The following is a 23231-nucleotide window of genomic DNA, read 5'->3' as shown; positions in this document are numbered from 1 at the left end:
GGGAGGAGATTCAGTGCTGGAGGGTTTTCAGTGAGAAAAACCATCTCCTCTCCAAAATAATAGGTGACAAGTCAGACAATGGTCAGATAGATTTGTGGTTCATTGTTATTGAGTTTTCTTGGATCATTAAATGGCCACATCTGTGTTTTGGCTCAAGTGTCATGTTTACTTACATGAAACGTGCTGACCATGATGGATGTGTTTTCTATGTCTAGCAGATTAATCTGTCGAAAGAAAATGAATCGCCAACAATTTTGGCCATTTCAATTATTTTTCAAGCAGAAACGTCTAACTTTTGAACAGGCTCCAGCTTCTTGAGGTGGAAACAGTCAGCTTTTAGACTCAGTGCTATGATGAAGGCAGAGTGAAACAGCTGGATGCTTTAATGAGTAGCCATGTTTTGGTACTTACTGATCTCGTTGAAGGAATGCAAACTGAATGTCTGGTTTGAACCCCCTCAAGTCCTGTTGGTAAGAGGAAACACATATTGACGGGGGAACAGACTTCAACAAAACGTGGATAAAGGAGTTCTCCACTGCCGCCCAAACAGCTGAATACCAGTTGAAGTCAAGCCGGCTACTTTATTATGCTCATTTGTGATTCTAATAAAATATTCTAAGCGCTGTATCGTAGGCAACTGGACTTGACTGGAGAGGAGTTGCAGGCTTTTAAAACTCTGCTGTGCGCTCTGCTGTGATTGGCTGTCACTCATCAGTTGCCTCCTAACAACCATCAACAGCATAGATGAAGAGTTTCTGCAGAAGTATTCAGATCGTTTACTTGAGTCAAAGTACTAATACATGGGAACGTCCGGTCCAACTGATGAGGACATGTGTGTCTGGTACTTCCTCTACATAAACAGAAGTGGCAGTCACACTCTCGATTCCCTGCCATAACTGATTTTGCCTTGCCCAACTCAGGAACCATACCAACCATAATGGTAGACACTGGGGCCTTAAACAGCTAAGTTTTCACCACGCTCCTCCAATCTGACTTAAACACAGTGTGTTTGTGATCAGAGCTGCAACAATAGAGAGACACACAGCATCTGAGTGGTCAACAAGTCAGTAACACATCCTCTGGATGGTTGAAAGGCTCAGTCCAGGGCTTCTTGGACAGCCAGTTCAGGGCTGACAACAACCATAACTTTAAAAGTGAGTAAATAATCACAGGGCTTTCAGTGTGACGGACTTTACTTGCCCCGGGCATGCGCTAATGTCGAGATCTGCAGAGGTTTAGAAGTTTTGTTAATTCAGGTTCACATGAGACAAGTGGTCCCATGCTTTGTTATTTAAGGGTTATTTTTGGGTATAGATTTATTTAAAAAACAATGCAGAGGCTATACAAGTGATTAGATGTGTCCCCCTTGATTTTTATTTTTTTTTTGGAATAAGCATGAATTTATGTTTTACCGTGATTGAGGCATGTGTTGATAAACCTTACAATGAATCCCTTTATGTATATGTAGAAAAGATGTGGGTTTATATATTAATCGCTATTTTCAGACTGTGTGGGTTAAAAACACACAAGAAGCATAATTGTCCTTCACTACAAGTTTACAATCGGGTAGGCAAACTCCTAGAGGCTGCCAAATTTCATGGCTGAAGTTGGCTAAGCTTTTCTCCGGAAACCTAGGTTAGGTTTTGGATTGTTGGCTGGACAAACGAAGCAATCGTAAGATGTCTCTATGGACTAGTAAAAGAGTAGTCAGTTAATCAGGAAAGTAAACGGCGAGATCAATCGATTATGAAAACAATCATTAGCTGAAGCCCTTCTATTCAGGCTGTCAGTGGTTTCCCTTTTTTGTCAATGCAGTATAAAACTCCAATCCATCACAATGACCATACAAACGGAGCAATGCACTGGAAATCATGGATTGTTTATTCTTGAAAGATATATAAAGGAAACACCAGCACACTGACTCCATGCTACAGGAGTTTAATAATGACAACATTTCAATTGTACTTGGAGCTTTATCAGATAAGAATTTTTCTTTGACAGCCTTGCACCTACATGATGTGAATATAATTACTTGTGTAATTGTTGAAGAAAGGAAGCAGCATGACTGTACCTGTCTCAGTGCATTTGGTGGATATGTTGTTAAATAATAAAAAAATTCAATATAGATTATTCTGCCTGTGTCTCCCTTCTTTGTTGGCCAGCAAGCCGGTCATAACACTCCTTACCTATTTATATAATCATTTCATTAATCACATGGCCTGTGCATTTTACATTATTGTACATCATTTTACATATTATGTGACTTGTTACATATAATTTTATAATTCTAATAAACACTTGTGTGTTTTTGCGGTGAAAACTTTTCTGATGACATCGTGGAGGGTCTAACTGAAGTAGGAAACATGACAGTTAGTCATTTGTACAATTTTGCTTTTGTAGTCAAGTTTGGTTTTAGGCACACAGCCAAATACTGTGCAGCTTCACATATTCACAGACAGACATGAGGGTGTGACTTTGAAACACATCCTGGAATAGATTGTTGCTTCATATTCTTGTGTGAAAACTGAATTACTGAAATAATTTCCCATAAACTGAGTTGCAACACATTTTTTGAATGGGAAGGCTTTGACATTTGGCAGGAATTTGCTTTAACCTCATGTAATGTCACACATTTTTGGAGAAGTTGTGGCGTTGAATGGAAACCTGTCTTTTCCATACTCTTTACTCACATTGTTAGTGATTTGAGCAAAAGTTGTCTCTGTTCCCTCTGTTACAGATCACCTCACATAATTGATATTGTATGTGTGTCCAGTGTTTGCTGTGACCTACGTCCATGTACTCTCATGACACATGCCAGGCACATATCACAGGCCTACTTCCACACATCCAAACCTATATACAGTGGCAGTCAAAAGTTTAAATACACTTAAAGAACATGTATATCATGGCAGTTTTCAGTTCCAATGATTTCTACAGCTCTTTTCTGTGATGGAATGAGTGGAACACAAACTACTTTGTCACAAAAAACATTCATGACGTTTGCTTCAGATCTGAATTTATAATGGGTCTTCTGAAAACCTGACCAAATCTGCTGGCTCAGAAATGAACATACAGTAATTCTAATATTTGGTTAAATGCCTCTTGGCCATTTTCACCACAGTAAGGTGCTTTTGATTGCCATCCACAAGTTTCTGGTAGTCTGCTGGCTGAATTTTCAACCACTCCTCTCGACAGAATCGGGGAAGTTCAACTAAATTTGTTGGCTTCCTGGCACGGACTTGTTTCGTCAGCACAGTCCGCATGTTTTCGATGGGGTTCAAGTCTCTTTGGAAGACCATTCCAAAACCTCAATTATAGCCTGATTTAGCCATTCATTTACCACTTCTGATGTGTGTCTGTGATAATTGTCCTGCTGGAAAACCCAACAGCATCCAAGAGCCAATCTTCTGGCTGATGATTTTAGGTTTTCCTTATGAATTTTGATGTAATCCTCCTTCTTCATTGTTCCATTTACTTTCTTTAGAGCACCAGATCCACTGGCAGCAAAACAGCCCACAGCATAGTATAGTACTACCAGCACCATGCCTGACAGTGGGTCTGGTGTTTTGGGGGTTAAAGGCCTCACCTTCTCTCCTCCAAACATATTGCTGGTCATTGTAGCCAAACAACTAAATTTGTGTTTCATCTGACCACAGTTTTCCAGAAGGTTTTTTTCTTTGTCCATGTGATCAGCAGAAACTTCAGTCAAGCTTTAAGGTGCTGTATCTAGAGCAAGGGCTTTTTTCTTTCACAGCAGCCGATGTTGATGCAAAACACGCTGGACTGTGGACACCGTCACCTGTCTTCCAGCAGCTTCTAATTCATCGCACACCAATTTTCTCTCAGCAGCAGGTGATAGTTGGCATTTCCTGATCGTGACAGTGACACAACTGTGCCATGCACTTTATACTTACAGTTATTTGCACAGTTGATCCTGGGACCTGTAACTGCTTTGAAATGGCTCCTAGTGACTGTCCTGACTTATTGAAATCAATAATGTGCTCTTTCAATGATGAGCTCTTCTACACTACGCTAAGTCTAGTGGGTGTATCAAACAAGCCCTATTAAAATTGGCCCAGAAGGGCTATCAGCCGTTTTTTTAATTTGATTCACACAACTTTCTATAATCACCTGAATTGATCGTTCAAGTTACTGTATGTATATTTCTGACCCAGCAGATTTGGTCACATTTTCAGAAGACCCTTAATAAATTCAGATTTGAACCAAACTTCAACGTTTTTTGTGACAAAGTGGTTTGTGTTCCACTCACTCCATCACAGAACAATGAGAGCTGTACAAAGCATTGGAAGTGAGGTCTGCCATGATATACATTTGCTTTACAAGTGTATGTAAATGTTTGACCGTGACTGTACCATATGACCAAAAGTATGTAGAGTATGTGCTACAGTATACAGTTATATTTTAGACAATAGTGCACTCCCAACTCTGTATATCGTACTTTGTCTGGCCTGGACTGAGCGCTGACCTTCAACCTATCTAAACCTCACTAATGCTCTATTTATGACTGAACGGGAGGAAATATCCGGAGCCAGGTGCCAAAATATGCTGGAAATCCCCTCCATTGTTATGTAACGATTCACACCCATGAGTTGTTTAACAGTCACATGTGTATCATGCGTTGTCCAGATACTTTGGTCAGGTATCAACATACCTTTGGCCATGAGTTGTTCATCTATTACCCTGACAGTTTACTGTAAATGTATCCGCTGGGCTTTCCCCTGCAACTTGGTGCTTCATGCTCATTAATTAAATCAATGGCTGTGAGATGGTTTTATGTCTTGCTAGCTAATACACACAACTCTTCCACCTGCCCAGCATCCACCTGTAGGCTCCATTTTTAAAATATCTCAAGGGGGATCGTTGCATCTGCTGCTCAATATGTTTGCATAGGGAGCTACAGGACACAAAACCAAATAGCTTTTATCTGTTTGTACAAAAAGATGATGCACAAATCACTCTCATAACTCAGCCCAGACCATCTCCGCTCTTATATTCCTTCCAAGGTCATCAAGTCAGAAATACACTGTCTTGTTTCAGCTGTCTGAAACTGTTTCTCTGCATCTCACTCGATGAAAACCTCGCATGAATTAGACCAAACTTTGTTTTCCTCACCAGATGCTGTAACAACATCTGTTGCCATATTTTTTGTGTATATGTGACTTAAAGAGAGAGTAATGTACTGTGACTTGTTTTGTATATTTTCACACACCAGTTGCCAAATAAGCGTCTGATGCAAGTTCCATTTTATGTGTGTGAGTGTGTTTGAGGGGGAGTCTGGAGTGACCTACCCCATCTTCTGAAAAACACCCAAGTCATTGGTCAACCATATTACATAAACATGCAACAAAACAAAATGAAACGGTCTCATACAAGTAAAAAGTGTCCAAGTTCAGCATGTGTGTTTAAGAGAAAACCTCCACAGGCATGCCAATGAAGTGACTGCACAATGTAGCAGCCCAGAGGGAGGGAACAATGATATAAGACATTATGTAAAACATCTCAAGGGACAGACTTCATCACAACTGTTTTTATTTTATTTTTTCAAGCTATACTGGTGCCTTTAAATCTGGATGGTTTTATCAACTGTTTTCACAAGTTGAATCTCAGCTCAGTGGCACCATCTAGTGGTTATTCTTCACACATGCATGCTCACACACCCTTACATACACCACATGTGCAGAGGGCAGGAGGAAGAAACAACTTCAACTCCTACTTTTATGATAAGAAAATCATACACAGTGTTTTTACAGAGGACAAATCATTTTCATTACAATTCACTCACTTTACTTAAAACATTTTTCTGGCTTTTATTACACTAGTATGAAATAAGCTCCAAGTCTCTAAAGAGGAGAATAAGCTCAATTCATCTGCAATATGGGAGAGATTTTAGTTTGTGTCTTTTTTAAATTCCCTTTTGGCTGTGATGCTATTAGAATGTGGAATGATGGAAAAATCAAGTGAAAATATGTCTGTTTTGTCCATATGTGCAAGATGAAACAGCAAATACAAACAATTCCATATGAAATTACACTGAAGGAAAAATAAACAAAAAGAAAATGAGTCAAACGGGCAGTGAGAAGCAGACTGCAAAACCTCCTGCTGTATATGAATAAAACTGAGAGACAGATGAACGGGGATAACTAATGAGATTCTTGATTTCGGTGCATTCTCCAGCAGCCATGTTTCCAACAGTGTCAATAGAGACTCTGGCAATAGAGGGTGGACGGTATAGCTCCAAAACCAACTTAATTATAAGCCACGGATGATTGAGACTGGCAGATGACCATGACTGAAACTATGGCAATGTTGATTTCTTCCTTTTCTTTTCTTTTCTTTTCTTTTCTTTTCTTTTCTTTTCCACTATCCTGTTGATCAATCCTTTTGCTCAGACGACCAATGTTTTGGAAGACTTTTTAAAGCAACCTTTATTACCATTATTCAATCTATTTTAGTAAAGGGCCACAGTCTCAGCTGGTAAAAATATTATGTTTTGTGCACAAAAAGGGATTCACCATTTCACCACAGCATGTTACAAGTATGGTAAAGATACCAGTGTACACAAACATAGCTGAATAAAAGATAATCAAACATTTCAGTGTGCTAAATACTTTGAGAGATTAAAAAAAAAAAAAACTCCTGCACTGTTTACTTTGTAAGAACAACTTAAAACTGCGTGTGCTCCTTCACCCTCATGTCTTTCCTAACAGATTCAAGCATGCGCAGTAAATCCAGAAAGGTTCTAGTGACTTTTGAGCTTCCCTGCAGCCACACTGGCTCTACCTGATTCTGCTCTTTACTCCAAACACACAACTGTTTCTTTAATAACATTGCTTTAGATTAAATTCCACTTATATGTGGCATTCATTTGCCAAACATAAATTAAAAACGTGTAAACATGAATCACAGAATGGACATAGAGTTAATTCTTGTGACTGAGTGGAACAGGTGATTCACTTCTGCTAGCTCACGTATCTGATTAAGTTATGTGATGCACACTTGGTGAAAGGTGACACCGATACCATAAATAACTGTGTGTACAAGTGAGGGTGAAGGAAGGTGACACGGCAGATTGAAAGAGTGTTGCTGGTATCAGTGGATCTAACACATCAGCAAACCTGACGATACTCAACCTGTGTTACTTTTATTAAACTAAATTTAAGCCATTTCATGTTCTACCTACTCATATTTATTTATCAACTTATTGTTTCTCCTGCTCAGTCCATTTCTAGTCTGTACGAGTACATTGACGTCCTGATTGCAAAGTGGCCCTTCTATCCCATCCTATATTAACATCTTATCTAACACAACAAGCTAATTTGGGTATTAAATATGCAATTTATGCAGATTATACAAACGAATATGAATACAATGAAAAAATAAAAAGATGAAGAATGCATTTATATTCCGATGTGTCACACTTATGTGTCTTATCAAATAAAACTGATTATATTGAATAAATGAATAAGGCTTACTTAGCTTAGTTACAATATAAATGTTATAATCAAACAAAGAGAGGTCATGTATTGTCACAAAGAATGACATGTATAAGACACATTGCTATTTCTTTTGTTAAGAATTGAGGATAGTGTGATGATGGAAACGGTACAAGACGGGGTGACGCTCTAGGAACAGTTCTGGGCATACATTAAGATGGAATTTATCCTCCTGTGACTATGCGATCCTGTAGTGTGACCCAAGATATACTGTATATATATACTGGGCATGTTTTCCCTCTGTTGTGAGTTTGTTTTAAATATTTTCCCTCTGGATTTATTCATCTACATGTTTACTAGATTTCGGTACTGGAATCCTTCACCAAAATATACAGTAGTGTGCCATGTGTTCCTGTATCCTAACCTTTGCGAGGCGGATGAATTTGCAAGATCATGTGATCACCTGGCGCATCAGGTTTCCTACATCCTGGATAGAGAAAGATACGTATGGCCATGTACAAGGCCCTTGGAAAAAAAAGTATGAATTAAAACTGAAAAGAAGTGAGTGCAAAAATGTGTGAGGAAATATTTGACGAAAGAAGAAATGATCCTTTTTGACAGTCAAGGTAAAAAGGAGACAGAAGGGACACAGTGAGCAAAATGGCCATATTTCAACATAATGAAGATGTTTAAATGTGTGCAAGGAGAGAGGGATTTCAATAAAGACAGAAAAAAGAAAGAAATACGTTCGAGCCAGCAGAACTGACTGTGCAGAACATACGACACGGGCACGTATCTGACATACTCAGCAGTTCTTGACCTTGGGAAAGCAGGTGTGTGTGTGTGTGTGTGTGTGTGTGTGTGTGTGTGTGTGTGTGTGTGTGTGTGTGCGTGCGTGCGTGCGTGCGTGTGTGTGAAAAGTGAAGGGAATAGGGGGTTGGAAAGATGATGGAGTGCAGGTCAGGTGATATTATCATCACCATAACCCAGTGGGGATATGGTTGCCATGGAGTGTATACTGTTTGAGTGTGCAGAAAGGGGAGCTGGGGGGATGGGGGACAACATGGGCTGGGTTGGTGGCGTTTGTATTGAGGGGAAGAATGTGTTCACACAGTCACATATGGGGACTCAGCTAGATCCCTAGAAAGTCAACTAAACTGAATCATTGGATTAGGACAGATTGATGGTAAGAGTTAGAGCTAGGTGTGTTGTTTGGTCTCAAGGGTTGTGAAGAGCTTAGGGTCATGCAATAAGGCGTTAAAATAATATTGCAATATTCTTAGGCTACATCGGAATACACATTCGAGTCTTATCTTGATGTTTTGAAATCTTCTCATAAGCTCTTCATACATGCTTGGACTGGGTGACAAAATACAATATAATGATATTTTAGACCAAATGCCTCGGTATGGATATTACAAGAGATGACTATTGGTACTTTCACAAAATGAGAACACAATGACATTTCTGATAAATGTTCATCAGTAGTGTGGACATGATGACTAAGTGGGTAAAGGCAAGTATTAGAACAGGCATAAGGGTCTGGTCAATTCAGAAAATTACACCACTTTACTGTAATGCAGCCTTTAAAAACAAGAAATGACAACACTTATGCCATATCAAGATATACTAATATCTGAGATCAATCTTCTTCAAGCAAAAATGACCAACATTTGCTGTTCCAAGCGTCTTGATTTGAAAGATTTGCTGCTTTTCCTCATCATGCATAACATCAAATGAAGAGTGTTTGAGTTTTGGACTGCTGGTTGGACAAATGAAGCAGCTGGAAGACGTCACTTTGTGCTCTGGGAGATTGCGGTGAGCATTCTTTGCTTTTTTTTGGACATTGTATAGTCTAAATGACTTACTCGTGAAAATAAACAGCAGCTCAATCAATCATTGGTCGCAAGCTTATCTTTGAGGTCAAGGAAATGTGTATTTTTCACATTTATTGATTTTTTACATTTTAAACTTAACGATTAATTGTTAATTGTAAAAAATAAAATAATATAATAAATATTGTTGTGCATAGAAGGGGGGATGTTACAAGGGAGTAACTGGTGCCATGGATGACTGTGGGAACTGAGGACTCAATAAGCCCTAAGGTTTCCCTACACAACTAATCTCACACTCTGTCAAAGTCAGAAACCACAACGTGAATATGCACATACGACACACATTAAACATCTGGGACAGCTCCCAGCCTGCCGCATACCACCTGAAGATGGCGCTCCGTATCCTTGTATGATGGCGATGACGCGCGCGCGCATGTGCGTGAATGTGCGTGAGAGAGGGAGAGCGAGAGCGAGAGAGCGCGAGGGACGCTGTCTGCCTCCTCTCTGGTGGTGTTGCCTCCCCGTCGCTGCAGTGCTGCTCTCCCTTCTTTCTCTCTCTCTCTCTTTCTCTCCCTCCTTCTTTCTGTCTCGCTTTCGTACCCAGCGCCTCGCCTCTTCCTCCTCCGTCTCCTCCACATCCTTCTCCTCCTCCTCCTCCTCCCCTGCGGATGCCTCAGCCTCGCAACCCCGTCCCAGCACACCGGCAAATGGTCGCTCCATCCCCGGCAACTCTGGACGCAGGACGCAGCGAGAAGGCGCACCGCTCAGTTCTGATCTGATCTCAGCGCGCTGCGGATTGACTTGAAGGAGAGGCGGACCAGGAGGCAGAAGGGAAACAAGGGGAAGCCGGTCGCTGGCAGTGGCCAGGATCTAATTTCGGTAAGTCATCGCGCTGTTTTAACCCTGCTGTAGACTTGCTATGATCGGACAGAGAGTTGGAAGGTGACAGGTCTTCAAAACGCCTGTGTTTTCAGTTGTCTGAACATGACTTCTGGATCGTGCACGGTGGATGGTTCTGGGAAAGTGCTGCTTTAAAATATGATGCCCCGCTTTTGCTGCGAAGCTCGTCTCAGAAACAGGCGTCCAACACACACAACAGATATTTGGCCCCAGCTGACTGCTGACCCAAATTCAGCATTGGTTGTGCGTAAAAGTGCTCCAAAGGTGTGAAAAGCACCTTGTAAACAAAAGGTGTATGGCTGCTCTTCCTCGCCAGCTGATGATTACTTTGTTTTGACAACTCCATTCACAACCAGAAGTGAAGTTGTAATATCCCTAAACATATCTGGACATGATGTTATGGCACAGCATGATATATGATTTATTACTGAGCCTCGGCTATATCAGAGTTTATTGCTTATAAATCTCATTGTCCACTGATGCCCATTAAGTTTTATGGAATTGCCTTTTGTCTGCGAGGCTCTGGAGTATGAGAGGTGACACAAGGATAAGAGTATGGGTAAGACTCCATACCTTTCCCACAGCCGTACTTGTGCTTTGATCAATAGACATTTGCAGGAGGGGGATTGTGCGCTGGCAGTTTGTCAAGGGCGCACAATATATCCAGCAGATGATGTGGTGGAGGAGAGGAGGAGGAGGAGGAGGAGGGCTGCTGTAAGGCATGCTGTGGCTTCATGTTCAGCCTTACTAACATGTCAGCACTTGGAGCAGATGCATGATGGACAGTCGTGCAGAGAGGGAAAGGGTATTAGTGTAAACCCTTTGTCTTTTGGTCCGCGTTGCTTCCAAACTCTGAAACTTGGGGATGAGATTTGCAGGTCTGCAGGCGGCTTCCTCTGTGGGCAGGTAAGCAGCCGTGTAACAAGGAGAACACAATCCCCTCTAATTCCCCTCAAACTGACCTCTGGTGCAGGAATATGGGCATATAGATTTTCCTCCCTCCCATGTCCTCCACACACAACCACCGCTCAGCATGTCATTCACTTTTTTTTTCTCCAAGTACTTGAAGTGATGACGGTACAACACTCTCCTGGCCCATCAGCCACACATCTTCAGGCACTCCAATAGATGTATTTTATTGTTGAAGGATAAGCAGCATTAGTAAAGACCTATCACTGTGGGAACTGTGTCATACACACACACATACACTTACTCCATCGCACTCTCTCTAAATTTCCTAAAGATTAGCTTCTTTTATGTCCAGTGAATGTCTCCAGTGGGCATGAAAAGCCTCGTCCTTCATCGCGGACACAGATTAAGCTAATTCACACAGCAGCACAGGCCTAATGCCTAATCACTATGCTGCGCCGGCAGAACAGAACAGTCTTTATACTGTGGTAGCCGAGAGAGGGAGAGAGAGCAAAGGGGGGAAAGCTAGCCGCCGGTGCCTATTGATCGGACGGAGGGGCTACTGGCAGGCGTCCACAGGATGGAGTGCTGACGACAGTCCAAAGAGCTGCCGGGATGAGCTGGCCCGGCAGTCGCCTTATAGAGTAATGCTGATGAAGGGAGGGGAGAGTTTGAATTCTAGTTATCCTCGCTGGGTCAGGATGGATTTAAAATATACTGTAACTGTTATGAATTTTATTTTCATCCCAGAGTGAGAGCGGGGTGTGGTTTCCATGCATTGTTAGCGTAACAGATCTAATACCATTCTGTGACTGTCAAACTTTGATGTTCATATTGTAGTGTGTATCTGATACAGCATGCTGTACCCCAGGCCACACATTCTCGACATGTGAAATGAGGAAAGACTGAGATCAAGAGGGGCTGGAGCTCCCCTGTCAAATGTCTGCTTTGAAGTTTGGGGTGTTTGGCCGGCAGTGTGCTGAGAGGATCAACGTCAGAGTCATCTCTGCAGGCTGTAAAGTAGCTCCATTCATTGTAAGGGTTGCAACTAACAATCGCTATTTATTATTGATCAATCGTTTGATTATTTCTTTGATTCACCGGTTAGTTTTTCTTTTGATAAAATGTCAGAAAATGGTAAAACGAAAATGTCCAATGTCCTTTTGTTTTGTCCACAGCCTAAAGATATCCAGTCCAGATATCCAGATATCCATCTATCCAGTTTTTTTACTTTAAAAAATGACTTAAACCCATTAATTGATTATCACAGTTGGAATTTAAATTGAAAAATCTAACTGTTGCAGCTTGTGTTCAGTGTGTGTGGTAATGCTCGAGCAGTAAATGCAGCAAATGGTTATTGAGAGTTGTAAAATGTTCATGTCAGAAATGAAATTTGAGCTTCTGATTTCACTTTATCTTATGCTTGAAATAACAAAGACTGAAATCCTTCAGTGGGATGAGACTATTTCCATCCCAGTAATTTTTCATAATTCATGTGACATGTAAGACGGCGTAGTGAGCAGGGAGTCCTACACCAGCAGTACCTGGAGCAAGACACTGAATGAGCAAGACACTGATTCTCTATCTGTCCTGCAATTAAACTGACCTTTGACCCTGCATCTAAGTCGACAATGCCAAATAGTTCTTCCCCATACTGACACGCTATGAATTTATTATTTTTAACGTGGGCACAATTAGATGAGTGTTGGAAATGCACAAATGGCTTTCCTCCAGAGGAGCTATGAAGCCCGGTGGCAAATATGGCGCCTCTTTGAGGTCTGAGACAGGCCCAGAGGCAACATCTGATGCTGCTCATTTGTCAACATGAGGTGGAAGAAGAGCTATTGTTGTATTGACTGTGTGCTGTATCTTTTCAAGTAGTCCAGTCATCAGCTGATATGAACTTAAGCTCTATTTATGACTCTTTCTCCTTGAAAACACAAAAAAAGCTAGTTTCTTTAAAGGAGAAGGAATCTGTGTGTAGGTCCACTCATGTGATTTGCTTCTGCTCGACTCAAAGAAGAAGAAAAAATGCCAACAGTAGAGCATAAAGCACCATGAAGACGAAAAAAATGTTGATGTCCTCGAGCTGTGTTAGCTGCTGTATGCTGTTGATGTTTTCTTCTATACGTTCACAATAATGCAATGTGAATGGGCCTCAGGCAGCCGGCGGACATTTGATCCATACTTGTCGATCGCATTGATTGCATATGCATGGACACGGGGGAGGTGCTAATTGGCAGCTTCAGTGTGCTCGTCAATCAGCTAACTTGATGCTTCTGTTGGTGACTAAATGCTTATGAGCTTGTTTAATGACATAAAAAACACTGATGCGCCGCTACTAATGGACAATTTTACAATATCCCCCATTACTGTGGAATTGTTACAAGATTACAGACATGTTCTGCACCATTAAACCCGTAGTGTCACCCTTCTTAACCCCTCAAGGGTGCTGTGCAGTGCACCCAACATGGCTATCTTATGGGTCCAGGTAATATTCTCTAGATGTTGTACTTTGTGCTTAAGTGTGAGTCAGGGTGAGAATGAACTGCATTAGCAGCTTTCCCCATCAGGAACATATTTACCCCTGCTGATCGACGAGTCTTCATCATTTCTTATTTCAAATCCGGCAGCGTCAAAGAGAAATAGTGGACCGGCAATATGTTCCCAAAGAAGAGTTGAACATAATTCACCCCGTTTGCAATTAAAACTAACATTGCATGAGTGTGTTACCAGTGCTACTCCTCTCCAGTGTAAGGCAGGAAATTTAATCAATTTCTCCTTGAATTTCTCATTGAATCTTCATCATTGAAAAGTAATTACACTACTGTAATTATTATTCATTATCAAAACTAATTGGTTACATTACTTATTTATTAACCTTTGTTACTCAGCACAGCCCTGTTATGTGCTTTGAAATGACCCCAAGGCCGCCATGCCAGAGGTGGGAAGTAATAAATTACTGTACTTAAGTAGATTTTTCAGGTATCGTTACTTACTTGAGTATTTATTTTTCCACCAACTTGAGTGAAGAAATAAATAAGTGCCTCCACCTACTTCCAGCCTTGAGCCAAGCTAAGCCATCCCAGACCAGTCTGTCTCCTAAATGGACAGTTTTGTAATTGTAAGCAACCCTCCATCAATCTCACGGTAGTACAGCAACCCCTAAAATGTCAACATGATGGAGCATTATTGGGATTTGTAGCATGTAATGCAGCCACTTTATTGCCCAACAGTGCTCCTAACAAGGCTGTATTGTGTCACAATATTCCAATGCACCACTTCATGATTTGACCTTATTGCATTTTAAGTATGTATATGCAAAAATACTGCATATGTGAGCAATTTTCATATGTAGACACAACTGATTGAGCACCATTTTGCTGCCTCTTCATAACCCACTCAGTGTGGTATCGTTATTAGCGGGGCCCATTCTTCAACCGAAAGGTCTGGCGTCAAGGCCCCATTTTATTGCTGGGGAGTCCTTGAGCAGGACGCAGATTTCCTCGCAGCTCAGAGGTTGGCTTGCTGTTGGTTTGTCACTGACCCTTTGGCCTCTTTATGTGGAAGGGGAAGGACTGACAGATTTTCCTTTTGGGGGATCAGTATTAAAAAAATGTTTTATTAGGGCAGCACCTAACAATTATGTCTTCAGATTGCTTCCCCTGTCCAACCAACAGTCTAAAACCCAAAGACTCTTCATTTAATATCATATGTGACAGAACAGCAGCAGATCTGTCCATTTATCACCTGGAACCAGCCAGTGTTGGACATTTTAGCTTGAAAAGCGACTGAAACAATTCACGAGTAGTTGGGGATTGATTTTTTTTTTTCCATTGACTGATCAATTGATTAACTAATCGTTGCAGCTCTGCCATTTAATAACAAGAAAGTGGACACAGAGGGGAATAGCACTTGGATTGCTGCACGATGAACCTTCTAAGATAGTATCTCCAGACTTTCTGCTGATATGACACAACCTCTTTCATGCTTCTCACCACCATCAGTGTATCCTCCCCATCTGCTGACCTTCACATTAAAGCCAGAGAAAATATTTGTAGTTTAGAGGTGAAAGGGGCGAACAGTGTCATCACATTACAGCAGCTCTAGTTTGCCTGTTTGAACCTGCACTTTAACCTGACAACAATGGCAGCTGAGTTTGATTTTGGTGAATAAGGTTAATGTACAATGACTCAGAGTAGGATGCTTCTTTTCCCCCCACTTTGGGAGACAGACAGATGTTAAGACTGAAGGCACAACTGTACGTTTCTGTAAAACCCCTGATCTGATGAAATTTTACATTTTCTCATGTTGCAACTTCACGTTTCTTTGGGTTCAAATCTCAGTTTTATCTTTTGACAATGCTGTACTTTGGTCTGGTTAGGTTTAGGCACAAAGACCGTATGGTTAGGATTAGGAAAAGATGATGTTTTGGGCTTAAAGTAGTTGTTTTGGTTGCCACAAACATGGCTGGAAAATGTTCCTTTTCATCTTCATGCTTACAAACATTGAAACGCAGTGGTGTCCACTATTGTCGCCTGTAACTCCACCACCACCCCCTCCGCTTTAAGAAATAAAAGTTAGAAAAGAAGTTGTGATAAAAAGTTACGGTAATTAGCCTACGACACATACAAATGTGAATGTATCAGCGGTTCGCAGGGACGTGAGGTGCCAACAATTTGTGCTGGCGACTGGGCTGCTTCGTGCGTCTCCAAAAGTAGGGTCAAGCTCAGGTAGCAGTTAGGGATTTAGCCTTCAGAAGTATCCCTGAGCATTTAATCCATCTATCAGTGCTGTATCACTCTCCTTCTTCAAAGAAAGAATAGAAAGCGAAGAAGAAAAGTTGCCGAGCTTTAACAATGGTTTGGATTTATGGCTCGATTTCCACTGATGCCACATGTAGTAAAAATATACGGCCCCATTGTTCTGGGAGGTGGTAAAAGGTATAACCATTCAGCAATTGCTGTGTATTGTATATTGTTGTGATTAATGAGAGCAGGACTTTGAGGAGCGCAGCAGAAGGAAGACAGGGCGGGAGAGAGAGAGAGCGATGTGTCAGTGTTGGAATGAGTCCAGCGAGGCAGCAATATGTGTGAGGGAGAGACAGACAGAGGGAGAGGGCTCTGTGGATGCCTACTAGTGTGTTTCTGCCGACGATTCTCCTCCCATCTTCTAATGAGCTCACTGCAGATGGGACTCCCTCTGTCAGCCCGCTGCTCACCTCCTCTCCCCCCACTCCATTATCTTCCCTCCTTCCCTTCAGTCTTTAGTGCAAGGGAAAACAAAGAACGGGGGGGAAAAAATAAGGAACGGAGAGGAAATGAGCGATGTGATGAAGAAAGAGAGGGGTTAAGGAGGCAGGTTGGAGAAGAGGGGATTCACAGGAAGGGGTAAATGGTGAAAAAGCTCGTTGGGGAGTAACAGAGGCAGAGAGAGAAGGTAGAGTGAGTGAGCGACCAGGGAGCATCAAAAGCGAGAAGTGACAGAAAAGTGTGAAGAAGAAACACAGAATGTGATGAGGAAAAGCACAGAGCGGAACCATGCTACATTTACCGGTGTCAAAAAGGAAAAGGCTGCCCATTAAAACCTAATGGTATGTATTTAGTGCAGGGCCCTACTGTGACAGGAGGATGTCTGCAGTTGCCTAGCCATGACATCACTTCTGCGCCTGCCTCAATGTACTCGCTAAGCTGAATTAATAATTGGCTCAGCTAGCCAGGTCTGCCTGAGTTAATTGAGCATCAAAGAGAAGCCATAGCTGGAGCACAGATCATCTTGATTTCCCAGGGTGAAAATGAAGCCCAGCGTTGGCTTGAGCACGGCTGAGTGTGGAAGCGTGCCTACGTGTTCATCTTGTGGTGTGTGTGTGATTGTGACCTTTATTACATGTAAGTGGGTGCTTCATCAGAATTCATGCATCCACCTGCGTATCACAACTTCGAGGTTCTTGTACTTACTTGAGTATTTCATGTTTATGCCACTTTTTACTCTACTACAAGCATTTACTTTGCAGATTGCACGCTGTATCAGACCCAAAGCAGCACGTTTTTAAATGAAGTTATTTTATCTGCAATCGGTCAAAAAGAAACACTGATTAAAAATGAGTAAAATGCTTAATAATAGATCCGATAATTGGCCAGGGCGATAACGGCACACCAAGTTAACAGTTAATGTACAGTTTACTAGTGCTAATTCTTTGAATACTTAAGTACATGTCATATCACATACTTTAAGGGTGTTTTCACATTAGGTATGATTGTTTCGTACCTTGCCAGTGTTAATCGCATTGGGTGACTTCTACTTTTACCGAGGTAATATTTTAAAACAATATCTTTACTCAAATATGACTTCTGGACGCTTTTTACGGCACTGCTTTCAGAGCGATTTTATAAACAATTGGAACACTGACAGCCAATCAAAAGCCATCTGAATCACCAGGTCATCACATGCACAACTTATTTAATTCTTATTCAAGCTATTATTAGTGTTTGATTCTCCTAACTCCTAACATCTTTTTCGTTTTGAATTTCGCGAACCCACATCCCTCTGACCCTTTGTGGGATGTCTGAGAAAGTAAAGATGCTAAAAAGGGATTTGCAACAGGCACTTTCCTGCAGATGTGGGGACGTTAAATGTTGCCAGAAAGGAGAAATTGTTGAAGCTGCAGCGAAAGTGCGCCCGCGAGAGAGAGAGAGAGAGAGAGAGAGAGAGAGAGAGAGAGAGAAGGTTTGCCATAATGACATGTTATGTGGTAGGAAGCAGGGAGGTATATTGTTGTTGGCCTCATCTATAGTCTCTTTGCACTGCAACATGCTATTATCTTTCTGACTGATCAAGTGGGAAATAACGTGTTTGGTAGGATATGAACACCTGCGCTTGGATGTGAGCGTGGGCAAGTATGTGTGTGTTCTTCTCTTGTTTGTTCTTTCGACACTCACATCATTGTTTTTATCTGTCAACACAAGGACACACATTGTCACTGATGTGAAGAACCTGAAATCAGGTCCAGATAGCGTCGTCCAACACTGCATCCATACAGCTCTTGTGTGCCGTCTACAAGGCAAGGAAAACACTAGTTGATTCAACTTTGACACTTGCTAGAAATGAGTTTCATAACTGCTGCTGTTTGTGTGTGTTTTTAAGGGTTTCATTTGTCACTTTAAAGTCAAGTTTGAAAAAACGCCATCAACACGCAAATGTTGAAATCTATTCGGACACACGCTACCTTGCTAAATCTTAAACTACGCGGTAGAAATGACGTGATTCCCTTCACTCGCAGATCCTCTGCTGCTTCACCTGAGTGACAAATTGCAGTTACTGTGAGGCAGCTGCATTTTAAATCACAGCTCAAAGCGTTGCCATTTTCTATGTTTTTTTTTTCCATTTGTGGTGTTGAAGACAAAATCCTTCCACACTTTGCTTCTTAGACAGTTTGGTGTCATGATTATCAGTTCAGCATGGCTCGCTGGTTTTCTCCATTTTGTGTTAGCGAAGTGCGTAACATTAGCCTAGTTTGCAAGACAGGCGGTGGGTCAGAGAGACAGCACATCTTGAGGACACGCTCTCTGCCAAACAACGCACAATGCATGACCTGTTGCATTTAAACATCAATTTTGAGGTCAAAAAGTCAGCACAGATCGATTTAATTTTTCCACGCTTTTGACTTTAAATATTATTCTCTGCACAGCAAGAGGGGTTTTGACCTGGAACTGTACACGTCAGTGTTGTCTCCTATGGGCAAAGTGGGTCTGAGTGTGTATGTGAAAAGGAAATGTGAGCATTGATATTGGCAACAATAATGGCCTCGAGAAAACAATTATTTGCAAATAGAGGTTTTGTAGGTCATGTTGTCTGGATTGTATAGCAGAGTTTTTTGTCAGTGTACCAGAAATGTTCACATGTTGTGGACTCGCCATGCAGCAAGAGGTAAATTGAACTGAATTGAACTGTAATTCCTTGGAGTTAGAGCATTTGCAGTTGGTAACCTGCACAGCATGCTCACAATCACCTACCTGCCTTGTTTTTGTACAGTCAATACAATTTTCACTCAGAGCTTGTCATAAAGGGCAGCTTGGTCAGTTGCCTTGAACTTCAAAATATGACACTCTACTTACCTCTTGTGTCATTTTTTTTTACATGAAGGGCTCTGTCATCAAGTAAGCAATAACACATGTGCAACGTCTGCTTCGACTTTTTTTTTTTGTTCAGGAAAAATCCTCACATTTGGTCACACAGGACTCAAAGTGCGCTCTCCTGGGGAAAAGTCCTGTTTATGACCCATCCAACCACCCTATCTGCTGCCTGACTCCTTGTTCTGCTCCACCAGAGGGGTGCCTCCAGACGCTAGAGGTTAACCATAGCTGCTGTATTTTACATGTGGGAGTGAGAAAGGGCTGATACAGTAGTTTGTACAGGAGCTTGGTGGTCAAAATTCTTAGGTCCTAATGTAGAAATGCTTCATGTGTGAAATATTTGCGCATCGCAACAGACATCTGTAATTGGCAGCTACTTTACTTGCAGTAATTATCTTTAGACTCTACTGTACAAAACCAACCACAGATCAAAAGATGTGATTTTTCAGGGCCAATACCCATGCAACTTATTAGTTGTCAAAGAGATCCAGAACAGATATTATGAACCGATATACTTTTGCCGTAAAAATGAATCTTAGTGTCAAACTAGAATATCCAGTGATGAAGTTCAGCTAAGTTACATTTATATATTTTGTATTTCACTTTACTGCAGATGTGGCCAAGTGTGACTACAGAAAGCAGGCCTGCAGTACACCCTAAAGTTTGTGGAACATGTCACCATTATTCTTCAAAAATAAATGGGTTCATATATAAAACATAATCTATACTTTCTGTGTATCAGTTTCTGTCCCAAACTCTTATTGCTTTTCCTTACTTTTCTCATTCGCTAGATCTTGGGTAATCCTTGATCCCCAACTGATGCACACACACACACACACACACACACACACACACACACACACACACACACGCACGCACACACACACATACGGTGGTGTTTCTATCTTAAAAGCTTGAGGCCAGCCAAGTGGTATAAATGCCATACCCACTGCCTGTGGTCGGCTCAGCAGACAGGCCATAAGCAGCACACACTGATCCTTATCAGATGTGTATTGCTGTGGCTACTTCCACCTGTCAATCAAACGCCCTCTCACATCTGCAGAAAAGGATTTGATGGAAATGATGGCAAAGACAGAGACAGACAGAGATAGGGATCAGACCAATATGGCCCGTGTATGGATTGAGCCACCGTATTTTATTGCCATGGTGTGTGGGTGGATTTTTGTCCACCTCGATCAATGGAAAACGAATGAAGAAGGTATAGAGACAGAGAAGGACATCAGAGATCAGAAGCTGCAAAAAGAAGAGGGCAATATAAGGAGGAACTTACAGTACAGCAACCACCTGTAGGACGCACACCACATTGTACAATATGTAAGGAAGAAGCTGAGTGAGGATTTTGCTGCGAGTGTATTCAGCGTGTCTGAGAGAAGAACGGCAGCTGAAATAATGTTGTGACCACGGGGCTTTTTATTAGGTTGTTTATTGATGTGTGTTGACACTGGAGAGCTGCATCCACAGTCGTGCCTCGGCTCCCGCTGTCCACATTATTCGATTTCATTTCACAGTCCCTGAGCTAACAAAGGCAGGTTTTTCTGTCTAGCTACACATTGTGCTTGTACCAAGTACAGCTCATGTCAGTGCGAGCTGCATACGCTCTTTCCCGAAATTCAGCATTTTTTTTATCTGTGCCCAGTTCTTCCTCAGGCATCCTTTGTTATGACGCATCGCTGACAACAAAATGCCTTTTTTTAACGTAACAGGTTTCTTCTATTGGGTGTCTTCAGATTAGAATATAAGTGGAACTCCCATGGACTGTTGAGCTGCAGAGAGCCACGGAAATGTGCGGCTATTCTGGAATAAAGAGTGATAAATATGAAGGTGCATGTTTTGTTGTGAAGCTGCTGGTGTGCCATGAATAATATATCACAGACATCAGGAAGAGGAATGCTTCATGTTAAGATCCGTAAGCATGCAGTGGATGCTGACGGTGTTTGGCAATGAAATTCTACAACCTAGATGGCGGGGGAATGAAACTTTTTTTTCGTATTTTACTTTTGACAGCATGTGAGGTGTTACTGCATAACGCTTTCAGATATGTTATTTTAGTGTTAGGGTTTTTTTTGTTGTTTTTTCCCTTCAGGAGGGGAGGTCCATTGTATAACCCTGTTGCTTCTTGACTTTTCCTGACAAAGCTCTTATTTTTCCATGATCTGGATTTTATAAAATCCAGTGTTTGCAAAAAAATATAACGTCAAATTATAAATCATTCCTTTCAATTACTAATCATGACCTCTGTATGCTTTTTTTGTTCCCTTAGTTCAGTCATTTTTACATTTAAAGCAGCTGCAAGGAACTCACATTAATGTTGGCAGCCCCTGTGGACAAATGCACCATCTCCACCTGTTGTGAAAATCTTGATCTGGATAGCTTGTGCATTTATTATGAAATTATGAAAGGTAAGCATCTATCTGCAGCTATGTAAGAATAATAACTGCTTAAGATTAAGAACAGCTTCTTTCCTCAGGTGGGGAGAAACCTCAAATCATCCTCAGCACTCCACCATACATTTTTATTTTTTATTTTATGACTTATCCAACCTGGATCTTCTTGCTTTTGGTCTTGTTTGCCTATTAAGCCCTTAAGCTTACAAAAAAATCAGCAATATGCCCTCTCAAAGAGATGCTTAATACAACAGTGTTGTCTTCGACAACCAAAATATGTCCATATATCTGAGCCCAAGATCATAGTAAAACTATATTAACAGAAGAACAACTCAACAGTATTAATTTGAGGCCACATGCAAACCCTTTGAGGGTATGAATCGTTAAACTATTGGAACACAATAACTATATTGAGCGCACTAATTAGTCCTTTGGTTGAATTATGATCTTAAAGGAATTATTTATTTAAAACTCACCCTGTAATTTTCTCTAATTGTCTTTGAATGTTCATTTGCAAACAGGAGAATTCCTAACCCAACCGTGTCTCCTGTTAGAGCTCTGAAGTAAGTATAGTTAGCTATACCAGTAATGTATAGTTTCTAATAGGGATCTACAGAATTCTGACATTTCTGTCAGCAAACAGAATGTTGTGGTTGCTCATTTGGTGTGAAAATGCCTCATAAATAGCACTTGGTGTTTCGTCGTGATTGTCTGTGATACCTTCTGCATGGGTATACTGTAGGGATCCCAACTGAGGGCCAGGATCTAGAGCTGCGAGTGCACATTAATTTCACTCATCTGTCTTCTGTGGGTTGCATCTGCTATGTATAATTCATCAAGCAACTCTCTGTTGATATCCGCATATAAATTAAGTTAGATATTGTGCAGCTCATGAATTTCTAAAGGCGTATGTACACAGAGCACCACAGTGGTACATCAGCTCTGCCGTCTCTTGCTTGGGAGAGGGAAAAACACTTTGTGTTTTGGAATTTTTTCAATTGTGAAATGGGTAAAAGGAAAGAGGTAAAAAAAAAAAAAAAGTGGCCCGAAGGCTTTTCATGAAAAATGCCGGTGAAGCCGAGCCACCCCTCACGTTTGTGCGTACCAATTATGGCTGGAATCTGCTGGGTCCGTTGGATATATGTGGGGTATTTTAGTGGCAGATACCAGAAACAGAATAGAGCTGCCTGGGCGTGTCTGTGTCGTAGAAGGTGCACGAACAAAGAGAAGATCAGAAAAGCGGAGGAGGTTTGATCGTTTTCACCAACAACTGGCTACACACAGAAAAGGAGACTGAAAAAACAGGTCATGCGTGGGTAACTGACAATGCTCCATTAAAATAAAAAATGAGCAAATTGATGGCGACTTGGTATTTTCAAATGCCATCCTGGTCTTTAACTTTACCTGTCATTTATTTCATAATTATGGTTAATTCATCTTGGGTTGTAACGTATGTGCAGTATCTGCATGTGCTACTTTGCTAATTTTGAGGTTCAGTTGTATTCGATGAAGGTTTTAAACAAACCAAACAAACGCTCCTCGCGCGTTCCTTACAAAATGCTACAGTCATTTGCGAAGACAAGATACCCCTCGCTG

At 41.3% G+C, this 23231-nt stretch overlaps 1 protein-coding gene across 2 annotated transcripts in view; it reads left to right on the top strand.

The window, feature by feature from the left end:
• The first annotated feature begins 9811 nt into the window (after nucleotides 1–9811).
• Nucleotides 9812–23231, top strand: part of ctnnd2a (catenin (cadherin-associated protein), delta 2a) — a 256428-nt gene continuing 243008 nt past the window's right edge. For both annotated transcript variants that reach the window (XM_084340351.1, XM_084340349.1), the window contains exon 1: nucleotides 9812–10168. The gene's annotated coding sequence lies outside the window, so the exon portion shown is untranslated. The remainder of the gene's footprint in view (nucleotides 10169–23231) is intronic.

Source organism: Pagrus pagrus (assembly GCF_965226575.1).
Source record: "Pagrus pagrus genome assembly, chromosome: 20".
Taxonomy (NCBI): Eukaryota; Metazoa; Chordata; class Actinopteri; order Spariformes; family Sparidae; genus Pagrus; species Pagrus pagrus.
Note: the sequence above shows the minus strand (reverse complement) of the source record. Positions and strands in the feature narration are given on the sequence as shown.